Raw genomic sequence first — 16,017 nt, 5'->3', positions numbered from 1 at the left:
AGACGAAAAAAACCCATATTTTAATTTTAAAATCCGTCAACTAGAACTCGAAAAAAAAATTTGTTAATTTAGCAGTACTAAAAAATTAAATTGTTACGTGTCGGAAATATTTGGACATAGTCTGTTTCGGTTATACTAACCGAAATATATATTGAATAAGAAAAAATTTCACTCAGTCATTTCTCAGAAAATTAAAGTGGTTCACTGTTAACGCTGGTTCAATGTAGCCTACTCTCCTCTATATTAAAAACCGAAAAAACGAAATTTAGGTTTTGAAATAAAGGGTTTTAAATTTTTATAATATGGATTTCGGTTTACGGTTTTCTGTTTCAGATAATTTTCCTTTCGGTTTTTTAAAAATTTCTGTTTTTTCGGTTAACGGTTTCGGTTTCGGTAGCCATTCCTGTTTTCATCGTTTCAATTCAATTATTATTTTCTAGAATTTTTAACTAAAATTCTTCTTTAAATCAATTATTTACAATAATTTTTTAAAAAATTCTGAGAATTTTCAAATGTATTTGTTTACAATTCAATTTTACGGAATTTCATCGATTATTCGGAAATTCTTCAATTAAATATATATTTAAAAATAAGAACTTCGAATAATTTCAATTAAACATTATGAAAAAATTTAATTCTACAGAATTGTTTGTTAAAAATATGAAAAATTCAGATTTTCAAAGATTTCAATTTGAAACGTTTTCAAAATTCAATTACATATTTCTAAAAATTCACGCTATAATGCTTTTAATATTCAATTATTATGTAAAATTTAAACTGAAATTAACATTTAAATCAATTTCTATTAGAAAATTCTACTAGAATTCAATTATTTAAATACAAAAATAACAATCTATTGAATAATTGCATGTTTCTTAATATTGAATTCTCATAAAAAGTTTTATCAACAAACTTTTAAATAATTTCATTTTTTGAGGTACAGTCGGGCCGCAGAACTGTACGGTACCCCAGAAATAACCCCTCCACTTGATTTCAAACTGTACGCTGACGAACTCATCCCCACTATTTAATTTTCAGGACTGTACACTTATATATTTAAGGAGCAAGTTTTCAAAAGTTGATAAATATATTTTTTTTTAAATCGAGATAAACATAAATTTAATAATTTAAATATCTCACAAATCGTCATGTCCCTGCTAAATTAAAAAAAAAAAATTATTAACAGCGAATTTTCAATTTAAAAACTTTTTGACATAACCAAATTGACTTTTAATTTTTATGTTTGTTATTAGAACAAATTACCAAAACCTTAAAGTTACTTTATTATGTGAAAGTTTTATTAAAAACAGAACGTATTAAATATAAAAACTTTGTTACAAATATTAAATATTACAAATTTTTTAGTTTGAAATTAACTGAGTGGTTATGTCAGGAAAGTCATTTATTTCGATTTCTCGAAATAATAAGAAAATAGGAATTTATCAAATTTTGAAAATTTGCTCCTCATTTATCGTCTGGGACTATAATATACATAATTTTAGATTTAAAATTAATTGAAATCATAAAAATATATACTATTCTTAAAATTATAAATGTTAGAAAAATTAACAATTTTTAACCAAAACGTATTGCCTCATAAAATTAAAAGAAGTCCACTGATTTATCCAAATTATGAAAAAGAAAATAATTTGATTAAATCAGTAAAATTTTTAATTTTAAGGAAGAATTTGATAAACAATCGGAACAAAAGTTAGTCCAATGTCATAATTTAGTATTTTAAAAAAAAGTCAAATTAAATTTTCAATTCCTTTTGGTAAAAGCGTAAGGAATTTAATTTTCTAAATTTTGAAAATTTTAAATATATATTTGAATAAAAATGATAATTTTGTCGTCAATAATGAATGATTTAAGTAACATAACCTAAAATTTAACAAATGTTTATTCTTATTGACAGAAAATTGTAATTTTTATTCAAATGAAACTTTTAATCGTTTTAAATATACAAAATTAAATTCTTCGTCTTTCCAACAAGACGAATTTAAAATTTAATTAGTTTTTTTAAATTACGAAATTATGACATTGGAATAACTTTTTATTTGACTGTCCCTCAGATTCTTCCTTAAAAGGCAACATTTTCAAATATACGGCACTGAATTTAGTAGCGCCACCGTACACTGTGGAGCACTTAAAAACTAAAGCCAGCGTACAGTTTGGCGACAGCGTACAGTTTGAAAGCGTTCAGTTCGGAGGCCCGACTGTATTTGATTGAGATTGTACCAAAAATAATTGAAACTCTGTGAGGAGTTTGATTATTATTTATGAAAATAATGGAATCATTGACAAGAAATTTATAAAAAATTTGTAAATAATAGAATTTCTGTGAAATTTTTATTATTTATGAAAATAATTAAACTTTTGCGTAAAATTTTAATATCATTTTTCCTTATAATTGAATTCTTTTGGAAAATTTTATTATTTTTGAAAATAATTGAATTTTTGCAATTAAATTAAATTTCTCCAAAATTCAAATTTATTTATATTTATATTTATTTATATTTATATAAAAAAATATAATTTATAATATATATATACAAGTTGTTCATTTCATGATCATTAAGCTTCCTCAATATAATATATACCAATCGTTTAATTTTTTATTTTAGAATAATTATTTTAAAGTGTTAAGATAAAATTTCAAAAAATACAAAATTTCAATTTTTTGTGAAAAATTAAAATATTTATTAATTCTATAAATTTGAATAAAATATATACTTTATATACATGAATTAATTCGTTTTTATGTCAGGAATGCAATTTTGCCAAGAATTAATAAAAATTTTAATATAGAAAAAAGTTATTTCAAAAAATCCAAAAATTAATTTTTTCAAAAATTAAAAAATTGTTGAAAAAAATTTTTTTTTTAGATATTTTCGAAAATCCTTCTGTCTGATTTTTGGTATTCGTGACCGTAATACACCTACAAAATTTTATCAAAATCCGTCAAGACGTGTAAGAGAAAATTTGTCCACAAGAATCGGTGACATACACACACACACATACATCCGGACATTTGTTCCTCTCGACGAATTATATATACTACACTTGAAAATTTGTAAAAATAATTGGTTCTAAAAAATTCGGAAATCGACATCACTATAAGGCTTCCTTTATGAGGAAGCAATAATATATATATATTATTGCTTCCTCATAAAGGAAGCCTTATAGTGATGTCGATTTCCGAAAAAAATTTCGGAAATCGACATCACTATAAGGCTTCCTTTATGAGGAAGCAATAATATATATATATTATTGCTTCCTCATAAAGGAAGCCTTATAGTGATGTCGATTTCCGAATTTTTTAGAACCAATTATTTTTACAAATTTTCAAGTGTAGTATATATAATTCGTCGAGAGGAACAAATGTCCGGATGTATGTGTGTATGTATGTGTGTGTGTGTGTGTGTGTGTGTGTGTGTGTGTGTGTGTCACCGATTCTTGTGGACAAATTTTCTCTTACACGTCTTGACGGATTTTGATAAAATTTTGTAGGTGTATTACGGTCACGAATACCAAAAATCAGACAAAAGGATTTTCAAAAATATCTAAAAAAAAAATTTTTTTCAACAATTTTTTAATTTTTGAAAAAATAATTTTTGGATTTTTTGAAGTAACTTCTTTCTATATTAAAATTTTTATTAATTCTTGTCAAAATTGCATTCCGACATAAAAACGAATCGATTCATGTATATAAAGTATATATTTTATCAAAATTTATAGAATTAATAAATATTTTAAATTTTCACAAAAAATTGAAATTTTGTATTTTTTGACATTTTATCTTAACACTTTAAAATAATTATTCTAAAATAAAAAATTAAACAATTGGTATATATTATATTGAGGAAGCTTAATGATCATGAAATGAACAACTTGTTATAATAATATATTATTATATATATATATGGGCAATTCCACGTGAGATTTCAGTCGACCTCTTAAAATCGGCCAAACATATTTTTTTTCTATTCTGTATTGAAAAAAAAACAGATACGTATTTTTTTATTATTTTTTTGGAGGCCAAATTTTTGAGTTATGAATTTTCAAAATTTTCGCTTTTTAAATGTATAGGTATATTTTTAATGTCAGATAACTCAAAAAATATTGCTTCTTTTCATTTTTTGACAAGAAAAAAAAAGTTTTGTTTTTCTCTCTACTTTTGAATAATCATAACAAAAAAAAATTTTTTTCATTTTTTATTAAAAAAATAAAAAAATTTTATAAACAAATTAATTTTTTTTAACTTTGGGTATGATAAATTTTTAATTTTCTTTTTTTAAAACATACCTGGAAATGATAAGAAGGTTTTTCAAAAACTTTCAGAGTGGGCCTGACAAGTTTGATGGGTCCAAAAAAATAATTAAGCTGTCCGTGCAGGTCGCACGCACGTGGCACAATGGGATTTTTTTACAATTTATTATTAAAAATTGTCTAGAGCCAACAAATTCAATAATAATCAAAATCCGATAAAATTTGTAGGCTCTAGACAATTTTTAATAATAAATTGTAAAAAAAATCCCATTGTGCCACGTGCGTGCGACCTGCACGGACAGCTTAATTATTTTTTTGGACCCATCAAACTTGTCAGGCCCACTCTGAAACTTTTTGAAAAACCTTCTTATCATTTCCAGGTATGTTTTAAAAAAAGAAAATTAAAAATTTATCATACCCAAAGTTAAAAAAAATTAATTTGTTTATAAATTTTTTTTATTTTTTTAATAAAAAATGAAAAAAAATTTTTTTTGTTATGATTATTCAAAAGTAGAGAGAAAAACAAAACTTTTTTTCTCTTGTCAAAAAATGAAAAGAAGCAATATTTTTTGAGTTATCTGACATTAAAAATATAACTACATTTAAAAAGCGAAAATTTTGAAAATTCATAACTCAAAAATTTGGCCTCCAAAAAAATAATAAAAAAATACGTATCTGTTTTTTTTCAATACAGAATAGAAAAAAAATAGGTTTGGCCGATTTTAAGAGGTCGACTGAAATCTCACGTGGAATTGCCCATCCCAGTAAACGAAAACTAATTGAAATGAATTAAAAAGAATTCACAAAGAGCTTTCGTGAATCCCGCTTTGTGACAAATACGAATTGGAGCCATGATGCAATTTTCCTGAATTCGTGAAACTGTATTGAACTTCCGAACCTTCTATCCGTACCAATTCACTGGACAAGTTTTGAGCCTTTAATTTTTTTCAATTCGTTAGCACGAATTCAATGCATTCCTTGGCCATTTCTTTCGAATGCGAATTCGTTTGGACAAATTGGTACATATTGAATTAAATTCAATTGAATATACAAAGAGCTTGAGTGAATCCCGCTTTGTGACAAATACGAATTGGAGCCTACCAAAAATGTTAATTCGTTTCAATTCATTTGAATTAGTTTTTTTTTACTGGGATATATTATATTTATAATTATATAATTTATATATATATATATATTAAAAACCGCTGCCAAATTGTACATTTTTATAATTTTGGTGTTCATTTCATGAACACTTTGCTTCCTCATACACGGAGAAAAAAATGCTGTTGAATCAATGACATATGGGTTTGATTCATTGAATAGTGTCATAACGGGCTGCCTAACGTATATGCTGTTGTTTTGAAAGCACCGATTCTAATGATTCGATAGTATCACTTTCTTTGAAACAAAAGCATATTTCTCAAATTGACAGCATACTATGTTAATTCGAAGGTGAATCCTTTTGAATCAATAAACAACATTTTTTAATTTAACAGTATATGCTTTTGAGTCAATGACTATAACTTTTAAATTTAAAAGCATCATTTTTATGATTCAAAAATTTGTACTCTTAATTTTTTTAGTTGTTGCTATCGATTGAATAACACCATACCATAATTCAATTCTTTTATGTGGTTAAATATATACCAACGATAAATTGAAAAAAGGGAATTTTTGTTCACATGTTTTTTATATACTATAATTAATTCTCACACCTTTAACACAACACTTTTTATACACATCTTTTTTTCAATTTTTCACACTAACATATACATCTTTATTATTATTTTCATTTTTTCCAACGGCTAAACACACACACACATACACATTCAAACACACTTATCTTTTTTAGTCAGAAAAATACGGCTATTCCCAAGCGGTCACCCATCCATTTAGTAACCGCGACCAACGACGCTTAACTTCCGTGATAGACGAGAACCGCCGCGCTGCAATGTAATACATCCGCTTCTCAACGTTGGGCACTTACTTTGTGGTTAAATACCGTGCTCGAGATTTTTCGCGTATATAAGGGAATTTATATAGGGAATTTATATTTAACTAGTCATTAATTAATTAAAAGAATTTAAATAATACTTTTTTATATTGGAATCTCAAAAACGACAGGTTTAATAAACATATAAATATATGTGGGTAAGTATTTCAATAAATTTAGTACCTGTCAATGTCTCAAAACATAGTGTTCTTAATTTTATAGCATATGCTATAGGCAGTCCGCAATAGCACCACTCATTGAAACGAAAGCATATGCTTTCGTTTTCAGAGCGCGCTTCTTTAGAGCAAACAATTTTTCATTTGATTTAAATTTACACGCATTTTCTTCAAATTTACCTATTAGATGCTTCAAATGAATAATGTCAAAGAAGCAATAAATTATTCTGTTGCTATATATAGATGAACTATAGAAACAATTTGCACAATATCATTAATTCTACAGTACCGTACTTTTAATTTAAACAGTTTCATTTTTTCATTTTAAGCAATATACTTTTCGATTAATAAATGTGTCATTGAATCAATGACGGGGAATTCAATAGCATGGAGATATTTGATTCAACAGCACTTTTTTTTCAGTGTAGAAATAATAATTAAAATATAAGAATTACTTTTTATAAAAGGGTTAAAAATCATTAAATCTTGGTCCAAAAAATGTGTTTTTATATATTCTATAAGATGGTAATAATAGTTGAATAATTACACATAAGTTAATAAACAACCCACATAGCACAATAAGGTAGTTCAAGTTGGGTGGGGGAAATCCAATATGGCTGACATCAGCTGATTTACCGGAGGACAAACAATGCATTGAATTCAATGGGACAAATCAGTTTTTTAACCATAACTTTTTAAATATTCATTTTTGAACCATAGTGTAATGGAAAATTATTCTTTATTTATCGAAATCTATTTTTTAAAACAATAAAACCAAAAAATTAAATTTTATTGTTTTAAAAAATAGATTTCGATAAATAAAGAATAATTTTCCATTACACTATGGTTCAAAAATGAATATTTAAAAAGTTATGGTTAAAAAACTGATTTGTCCCATTGAATTCAATGCATTGTTTGTCCTCCGGTAAATCAGCTGATGTCAGCCATATTGGATTTCCCCCACCCAACTTGAACTACCTAATAGTATGAGGTAAGGTTATGTTGAATACTAATCGTAAGGCTCATAAGGTTACACGATATTGCTGTGGTAGACCTTTTTTTTTTTCTTTTTTTAAATGACTTTAGGCTTAGCCAACTGTCAGAACACACACTCTTATATACCAACTTGTTTTTGCGTTTCTACAGAACGACTTTGAGGTTAGGAGTACTCGCATTTGCCTGGACCACCCGTCTAATGGGTTTTCTCGCCAGTGTAGAGGGAAACTGTAGAAAACCCAGGAAGGAATAGAGTAAGGAGACCGAACTCTGTGTAGAAAGCGCTTTAAAAATCTCAGAGAAATATGCACGAAAAGTGCCAGCCGTATTCTCGAAAGCATTCGACAATTCTCGCAAGCGTAAAATGTCGAATGGTTAATGTCGCATGCGACTCTGAAAGTCTATTCTCAATGACCGTTCGAGATAGGTTTTAATATTAGCATTTGTAAATTGAGAATTTTCTACAAAAATGTTAAGAAACTGGAATATGTAATATTTTTTTTTTAAAGAAAAGAATCAGTTTGTGAACAATATTGTCATTGAAAAATTAAAATTCTGCATAATAAAGGGATATATCTCTTTATATTATGCATAATTTTAATTAATAAATATAAATATTTCCTATTTTTGCAAAAAGAAAATTTATTTGTTAATCAAAATTTTTTGTAATTTTATAATTTTAAATTTTATTTTATTTTAAATCTTAAAAAAGAGCATACTTTCAATTTGTGAAACGATATTTTGTAAAGAAAAAAACAAAAGCATACACAAAAACTAACTTTAAAGTGTGAACAGACAGAAAAAATGAAACGAAGATTAAAAAATTAAAAAAATTTATATTGTTTACATGATTCATTCACAAAAATAACACAAACATGTGCAATTTATCCATTATAAATTTTGCATATTATAAATTATTTACATAAACTTTTATTTCACAAGTTTACTTTTAATTCTTAAACATTACATTTAGGTTATTTTGTATAGTTTTTCTACTTTAGCATGCGGTTCATGCACACTAATACTACTTTATATTATATACGTTTATTACAAGGATGACACACAACCTTATTTTTTACTATCATTTCGTATACGACTTTGCATCTCGAATGGCCACTACCCACTCGAGATGAACCATTCGGAAATTATCGCATACGACATGAAATCTCGCATGCGACAAGCGTTCGAGAATAGCTTTTTCCATCTCGAATGGAGACGCATGCATATCCCCTAATCGCCAAGTCGTCGAATGATCAAATAGTCGAATGCCAAGTAATCGAATGGACAAAACGTCGAATGCTAAAAACATCGAATGGACAAAACGACGAATGCTAAAAACATCGAATGGACAAAACGTCGAATGCTAAAAACATCGAATTGTCAATATACGTCGAATGTTCAAAACGTCGAATTATCAATTCGTCGAATGTTAAAAACATCGAATAGTCAATACGACGAATTCTCAATTCGTCGAATGTTCAAAACGTCGAATGTTTAAAACGTCGAATGATAAAAATGTCGAATGCTAAAAACATCGAATCGTCATTTAGTCGAATGCTAAAAACATCGAATCTTCATTTAATCGAATGCTAAAAACATCGAATTCTCAATTCGTCAAGTGTTCAAAACGTCGAATGCTAAAAACGTCGAATGTTCAAAACGTCGAATGCTCAAAAAGTCGAATTGTCATTTAGTCGAATGGTAAAACCATCGAATAGTCCATTCGTCGAATGCTCAAATAGTCAAAACGCCATCTGTTCGAATTATCAGGCTGAGTCCAGAATAGCTAAAAATCGTCTCGACTTTCAAGACGATTCGATGCGCGTACATACATTTTTGCTTACTGCGCATCGAAATCGAGACGATTTATTTGATTGTGGACTCAACCTCAAGTAGTAGAATGGTAAAGTTGTCGAATGTTCAAAACATCGAATCGTCATTTAGTCGAATGCTAAAAACATCGAATCTTCATTTAATCGAATGCTAAAAACATCGAATTCTCAATTCGTCGAATGTTCAAAACGTCGAATGATAAAAACGTCGAATGCTAAAAACATCGAATCGTCAACATGTCGAATGTTCAAAACGTCGAATTATCAATTTGTCGAATGCTCAAAACATCGAATTGTTAATTCATTGAATGCTTAAATCATCGAATTTTCCATTCGTCGAATGATAAAAACGTCGAATGCTCAGAACATCGAACTGTTAATTCGTCGAATGCTCAAATCGTCGAATGATAAAAACGTCGAATGCTAAAAACATCGAATCGTCAAAAGTTCGAAAAACTTTGTATTGTATATGTATGTATCTCACTAAGACCGGCTAAATGTAAACATTAGATCTTACATCTCACTCGCACAATTTTTACGAGAAACAGAGACACAACACAGCTTATGCGCATGATCAACTTAATTGGAGGTCGACTAGAACGCAGTGAGCCAGGCCGTATTCTCGAATCGATGACCCTAGATGTCGCATGCGACAGACCATTCGAGATGGAAAAAGCTATTCTCGAACGCTTGTCGCATGCGAGATTTCATGTCGTATGCGATAATTTCCGAATGGTTCATCTCGAGTGGGTAGTGGCCATTCGAGATGCAAAGTCGTATACGAAATGATAGTAAAAAATAAGGTTGTGTGTCATCCTTGTAATAAACGTATATAATATAAAGTAGTATTAGTGTGCATGAACCGCATGCTAAAGTAGAAAAACTATACAAAATAACCTAAATGTAATGTTTAAGAATTAAAAGTAAACTTGTGAAATAAAAGTTTATGTAAATAATTTATAATATGCAAAATTTATAATGGATAAATTGCACATGTTTGTGTTATTTTTGTGAATGAATCATGTAAACAATATAAATTTTTTTAATTTTTTAATCTTCGTTTCATTTTTTCTGTCTGTTCACACTTTAAAGTTAGTTTTTGTGTATGCTTTTGTTTTTTTCTTTACAAAATATTGTTTCACAAATTGAAAGTATGCTCTTTTTTAAGATTTAAAATAAAATAAAATTTAAAATTATAAAATTACAAAAAATTTTGATTAACAAATAAATTTTCTTTTTGCAAAAATAGGAAATATATATTTAATTAAAATTATGCATAATATAAAGGGATATATCCCTTTATTATGCAGAATTTTAATTTTTCAATGACAATATTGTTCACAAACTGATTCTTTTCTTTAAAAAAAAATATTACATATTCCAGTTTCTTAACATTTTTGTAGAAAATTCTCAATTTACAAATGCTAATATTAAAACTTTAATATAAAAAAAATGTTGTTACATTTATTTACGAATTTCTTTAATTATAAAATTATTCGTAATAATATCAGTAACTTCTATTTAAATAAATGTTTGATTGTTATTATTTTTCCATTATTTTTTTACATTTAAAAATAATTTAATTTTTGTAATCATTTTGTAACGTACGTCTACAAAATTCAATGTATTTAGTGTTTTTAACTAAAATTCTTCTATAAATTCATTATTTTTAATAATTAATTAAATATATATTGCCAAATATAACTAATTTCAAAAGAATTTGAATTATCAAAATTTTAAATTAAATTCATTCAAAATTAAAATTTTATAAAATTTCAAACTGAAACCGCTTAAAGTTAATTTGTTTATAAAAATTGTAAACACAAAATTGAATTGATTTTGAAATATTTAAATGAACGGATAACTATTTGTATTTTTTTCATATGTCAAGTTCTCTTCCTCCTCAATTATGATTGGCAGATAAGTATTTGGAAACGACGGCAACAATGTATGAATGTCGCACACGGAAATTTTCGAACAACCTATCTCGAACGGTCATTGAGAATAGACTTTCAGAGTCGCATGCGACATTAACCATTCGACATTTTACGCATGCGAGAATTGTCGAATGCTTTCGAGAATACGGCTGGCACTTTTCGTGCATATTTCTCTGAGATTTTTAAAGCGCTTTCTACACAGAGTTCGGTCTCCTTACTCTTCCTTCCTGGTACCGGACAAACGGTGCACATCATTATACTTCGACGTCAAACCTCCCGCTCAGATTAAGGCCAACGCAGAATAGACCTGTAACCGGAACCGCAATCGTAACCGTAAGCGTAAGAATGAGTTAGAGAAGGATAAACAATATACCTATCCTTCTTTAACTCATTCTTACACTGTAAAAAAATCTGCTGTAAATTTACTATGTCCGACGTTGGAAAGTTTGGTCACTATGTCCGACGTGGTATTTTTACACGCCCACTGTAATCTACATAACCTGCAAATATTTTTTGAAATAATATTTTCAGTCGTAACTTTTTGTATTTATGAAATATAGCCCAAAACTTTTTGTTATATTATTATTTACTTATAAATTAGCATATACTTTCTATAAATGTACATTATATACACTTTTTTAGAGTTATTTATAAAAACTTGAAAATTTTTTGAAAATCTTAAAGGAATAAGAAAATTACATTCGCCATGTAATTGTACAGATCGTGCGACGTAATATTACGTCAAAGTGTAGAAATACACGCAATGTAAAAATACCACGTCGGACATAGTGATCAAATTTTCCTACGTCGGACGTAGTAAATTTACACAAAACTATTAAATTACATAGTCGTATAATGTAAAATTATTAAAAATAGTAAAACTACTTTTGGAACGAAATATATTTACTACGTGCAACCTATAATTTTGATGTGTGAAATTACAAGTTTCGTGTTATTTTACACCAGATTTTTTTACAGTGTACGCTTACGATTGCGGTTCCGGTTACAGATCTATTCTGCGTTGGCCTTTATCTCACGTGCCGGAAAAATCCCAGGCTAATGGGCGCGAACCAAGTACCCTTGGTCTGCCCACCGAGCCAGGCATTCATCCGACCGAGCTAATCTGTCGGTCTGTGGTAGACCTGAGGTGAACTAAAAACTTCCGCCATGGAGGTAAGGTTACATGTAGAGTGTGGTAAGTATATGTATATGATAAGGCTATGGTAACCTTACACGTTAAGGTTGAGGTAACCTTACACGTTAAGGTTGAGGTAACGTTACATGTTAAGGTTGAGGTAAGGTAATTAATAAGTTGTAAGGTTAAGGTAAGGTTGTGATAAGTTTACCAGTTATGGAAAATATTGACAAAATAATTAATAATATAATAAATAAATATTAAATTAGAAAGTTAAGTTTGTTGCTCTTCTCTATTTTGGAAACCTGACATGAAGCAGAAAATTTTGAAAACAAATTTGGGGGAACTGGGATTCGAACCCGGGATCGACGCGCATAAACCAATCATTCTAACTAACTGAGCTAAGTACAGAACTGTCAGAAGGAAAATCAATTTTGCCTTTAAGGTGAACCAAGAATATGATTAACTCCTTAAAGGCAAAATTAATTTTCTTGCTACCAGTTCTCCACTTAGCTCAGTTAGTTAGGATGTTAGGTTTATGCGCGTCGATCCCGGGTTCGAATCCCAGTCTACCCAAATTTGTTTTCAAAATTTTCTGCTTCATGTCAGGTTTCCAAAATAGAGAAGAGCAACAAACTTAACTTTTTAATTTAATATTTATTTATTATTTATATTATTAATTATTTTGTCAATATTTTCCATAACTGGTAAACTTATCACAACCTTACCTTAACCTTACAACTTATTAATTACCTTACCTCAACCTTGACATATAACCTTACCTCAACCTTAACATGTAACGTTACCTCAACCTTAACGTGTAACGTTACCTCAACCTTAACGTGTAAGGTTACATCAACCTTAACGTGTAAGGTTATCTAAACCTTAACGTGTAAGGTTACCATAGCCTTATCATATATAGTTACCACACCCTAACATGTAACCTTACCTCAAGAAGACTAGAGACAGGAGGTAAAACTTCGGTAGTGGGGGTATGGCAATGCTGAGTCGCTCAGCTGATGTATGGTCAGGCGTTTACTTTCAAAAAAAGTTTTCGCCGCAATAGACCACACGGACTTCTGCGCAGCTACACACGTAAACACAGGAAAATATATTCTATACAAATACAATATGAAATATAAGTGTTTATATTTTCAAACATCTTAAAGTTATTAAAAAAACGTTTTAAAAACAAAAAAATGTGTAAACTGTAGCATAAAGTGTATTAAAAGTTAACAAAAAGTAATAGTCATAGTGTTGTGTAGGTTTATCTTGCTTCTTGTTACAACTTTTCACACAGCACGTTTTCGGAATTTTTAACTATTTGAATAACACTTAATTTAATAATCACTCACATTAATTCTATATATCCGTTATGTCACACATTGTCAATTGTGCCTCGATTGCACTGATTGCACTTTAGAGTTAACCTCAAATTAAAATCATATCATACACATATGTAAAACATATGGTATACAAGAATTTGACTTGATGTGTGAGTGATGGGCAGAAGCACCGCGCCGGCGACTTTTCGAAACGAAAAACGCCTGGTTAATGAAAGGCTTTTGACTCATCTCCACTACCGAAGTTTCACCTCCTGTCTCTAGCCTTCTTGCCTTACCTCCATGGCGGAAGTTTTTAAGCTGAGTCTCCAATAGGTGCCAATGTAGGTGCCAGTGCCAATCCCCAATACATTTTAAACATAGAGATATTATAAATAGAGTGGGGAAGGTATAGGCGGTAGCGTGTGGGGGAAGTGTCCTGCCATATACAGAATGAGTTGGAGGGAGAAAGAAGATTTAACACCAGTATCTGTCCTTCAATGAGCTCCAGCGCAAGAGAGACACCTACTGGTGCTAAATCTTCTTTCTCTTTCTATCAAGCGGACGCATACATGCAAACCATCCCCACTCTATTTATATTATCTCTATGATTTTAAATGGGTTTGGCACTGGCACTGGCACTTGCACATGCATATTGGCACCTATTGGAGACTCAGCTTTAGTTCACCTTAGGCCTATTAAGTTGAGTCTCCAATGTGAGAGAAGGTGCGCATCGATGTTCATAGCTATAGATATACCACATCATACTTTAGTATACCTATAGCTATGAACATCGATGCGCACCTTGTCTTATTAGAGACTCAACTTCACAGCAATATCGTGTAATGAGCCTTTACGATTAGTATTCAACATAACGTTACCTGATACTATTGTGCTATGTGGGAAGAATGTTGAAAAAATGATATTTTCCACAATTTTTGATTTTTCAAATACCAATAATTTCATAATTTCTGCCCGAATCAGGTTTAAAAATAGGTCAATCGAATCATTTTTTAATGCTCTTCAAGTTGGTAATAACTTTTTGAAGTTACTTTTACATCATTTAAAAAAATTTTTATAAAAGTCTTATTTTCCAAAATTTTTGATTTTTAAAAGTTTAATATCTCCGGTTAATATGGACGAAAAATGTTCAATTAGGGCTCAAAAGATGCGTGTGAAAAAACTCTACAAAACTAAAGAAAAACATTTATAAGTGTCCTAACATTTTTTTAAGTTATGTCCAAATACGTTTTTTTACAAAATGAAAAATGCAAAAAAAAAATAGTTGAACTTCATGAATCGGGCTGAAAATACTCTCATTTTATGTCCCCCGGGGAGACCTACAATTTAAAAAAAAATTGAGGCCTTTAGGTCTTTCTCGTTCTGAGATATTGAGGCAAATGTAATGTTAGTACACACACACACACACACATCGGGACAAATTTTTAAAATCCGTTTTTTTGAACTTCGGAGATCAAAATACGTCGAAATCTTTTTTTATTTATTTAGAACATTTATACGGGGAGTTCCTGTGCATATATAAAGTACTAAAGTATTAGGCATAATAAAAAAAAATTTATAAATATGTCAAAAAATGACAATCCAAAATTTTGCTAATACAAAGCTTCCTTTATGAGGAAGCAAAATTTAACAAATTTCAGAATAATTTAAATTTTGAAAATTTTTTCAAAAATTTAAGTTCTTTAGAATTTCTAATGAAATTTTATAAAATTTTAAATTAGAATCTTTTGAAGTTAATCTATTTATGAAAATTGTAAACGCAACACTTTTAAAATTCAATTCATTTTGAAATTTATAAATAAAATTATCCTTTAAATAATTTCTAAGTAATAATTTTATGATAGTTAGAATTAGAAATAGAATTAGAATTAAATTAATTAAAATTAGAATTAGAATTAAGTTATTTAAAAAGAAATTATTGTCAGAAATAGAAAAAATTGAAGGTTTTATATATTAGAATTTTTGTTTTTGTAGAGAAAACTATTAATAATAATATTTTAATTATTTAAATAATAATTAATTATTTTTCTAGAAGTCTGCATTCTGTTGAATGAACCACCTTATAATTTATAAAATTCTTTACGATATCTATAATATTTAAATCATTAACATAAAAAAACAAATTTATATTACGTTGTGGTGTTAATAAGGTGGATATCACGTCAAAAGTCCACCCAAAAAAAAAATGTCCAATTATTCTCAAATTTTTTTTATGATATGCCCTATAGGTTAGTAATTTGTCGGATAAATATTTTTGAATTTTATAAAAAATTGTCCGAGGGGGAGGGGGTAGAAAAAAATATGAAAAAAATTTTAGAACTTTTTTTAGAAAATAT

At 28.6% G+C, this 16,017-nt stretch overlaps 1 protein-coding gene across 5 annotated transcripts in view; it reads left to right on the top strand.

Annotated features, from left to right (window-relative positions):
* LOC122502350 (neuropeptide Y receptor type 2-like) overlaps nucleotides 1-16,017 on the top strand; it is a 94,804-nt gene that overhangs the window by 77,660 nt on the left and 1,127 nt on the right. Inside the window, exon 7 of one of the 5 annotated variants that reach the window (XM_043612364.1) lies at nucleotides 7,585-7,948. The exons of the other annotated variants lie outside the window; for them this stretch is intronic. The gene's annotated coding sequence lies outside the window, so the exon portion shown is untranslated. Of the gene's footprint in view, nucleotides 1-7,584; nucleotides 7,949-16,017 lie in introns of those variants that run through there. 5 annotated transcript variants of the gene reach the window in all.

This window comes from Leptopilina heterotoma, unplaced genomic scaffold (genome assembly GCF_015476425.1).
Source record: "Leptopilina heterotoma isolate Lh14 unplaced genomic scaffold, ASM1547642v1 Lhet_228, whole genome shotgun sequence".
NCBI classification, from domain to species: Eukaryota; Metazoa; Arthropoda; class Insecta; order Hymenoptera; family Figitidae; genus Leptopilina; species Leptopilina heterotoma.
This window is presented reverse-complemented; position numbering and strand designations above follow the sequence as displayed.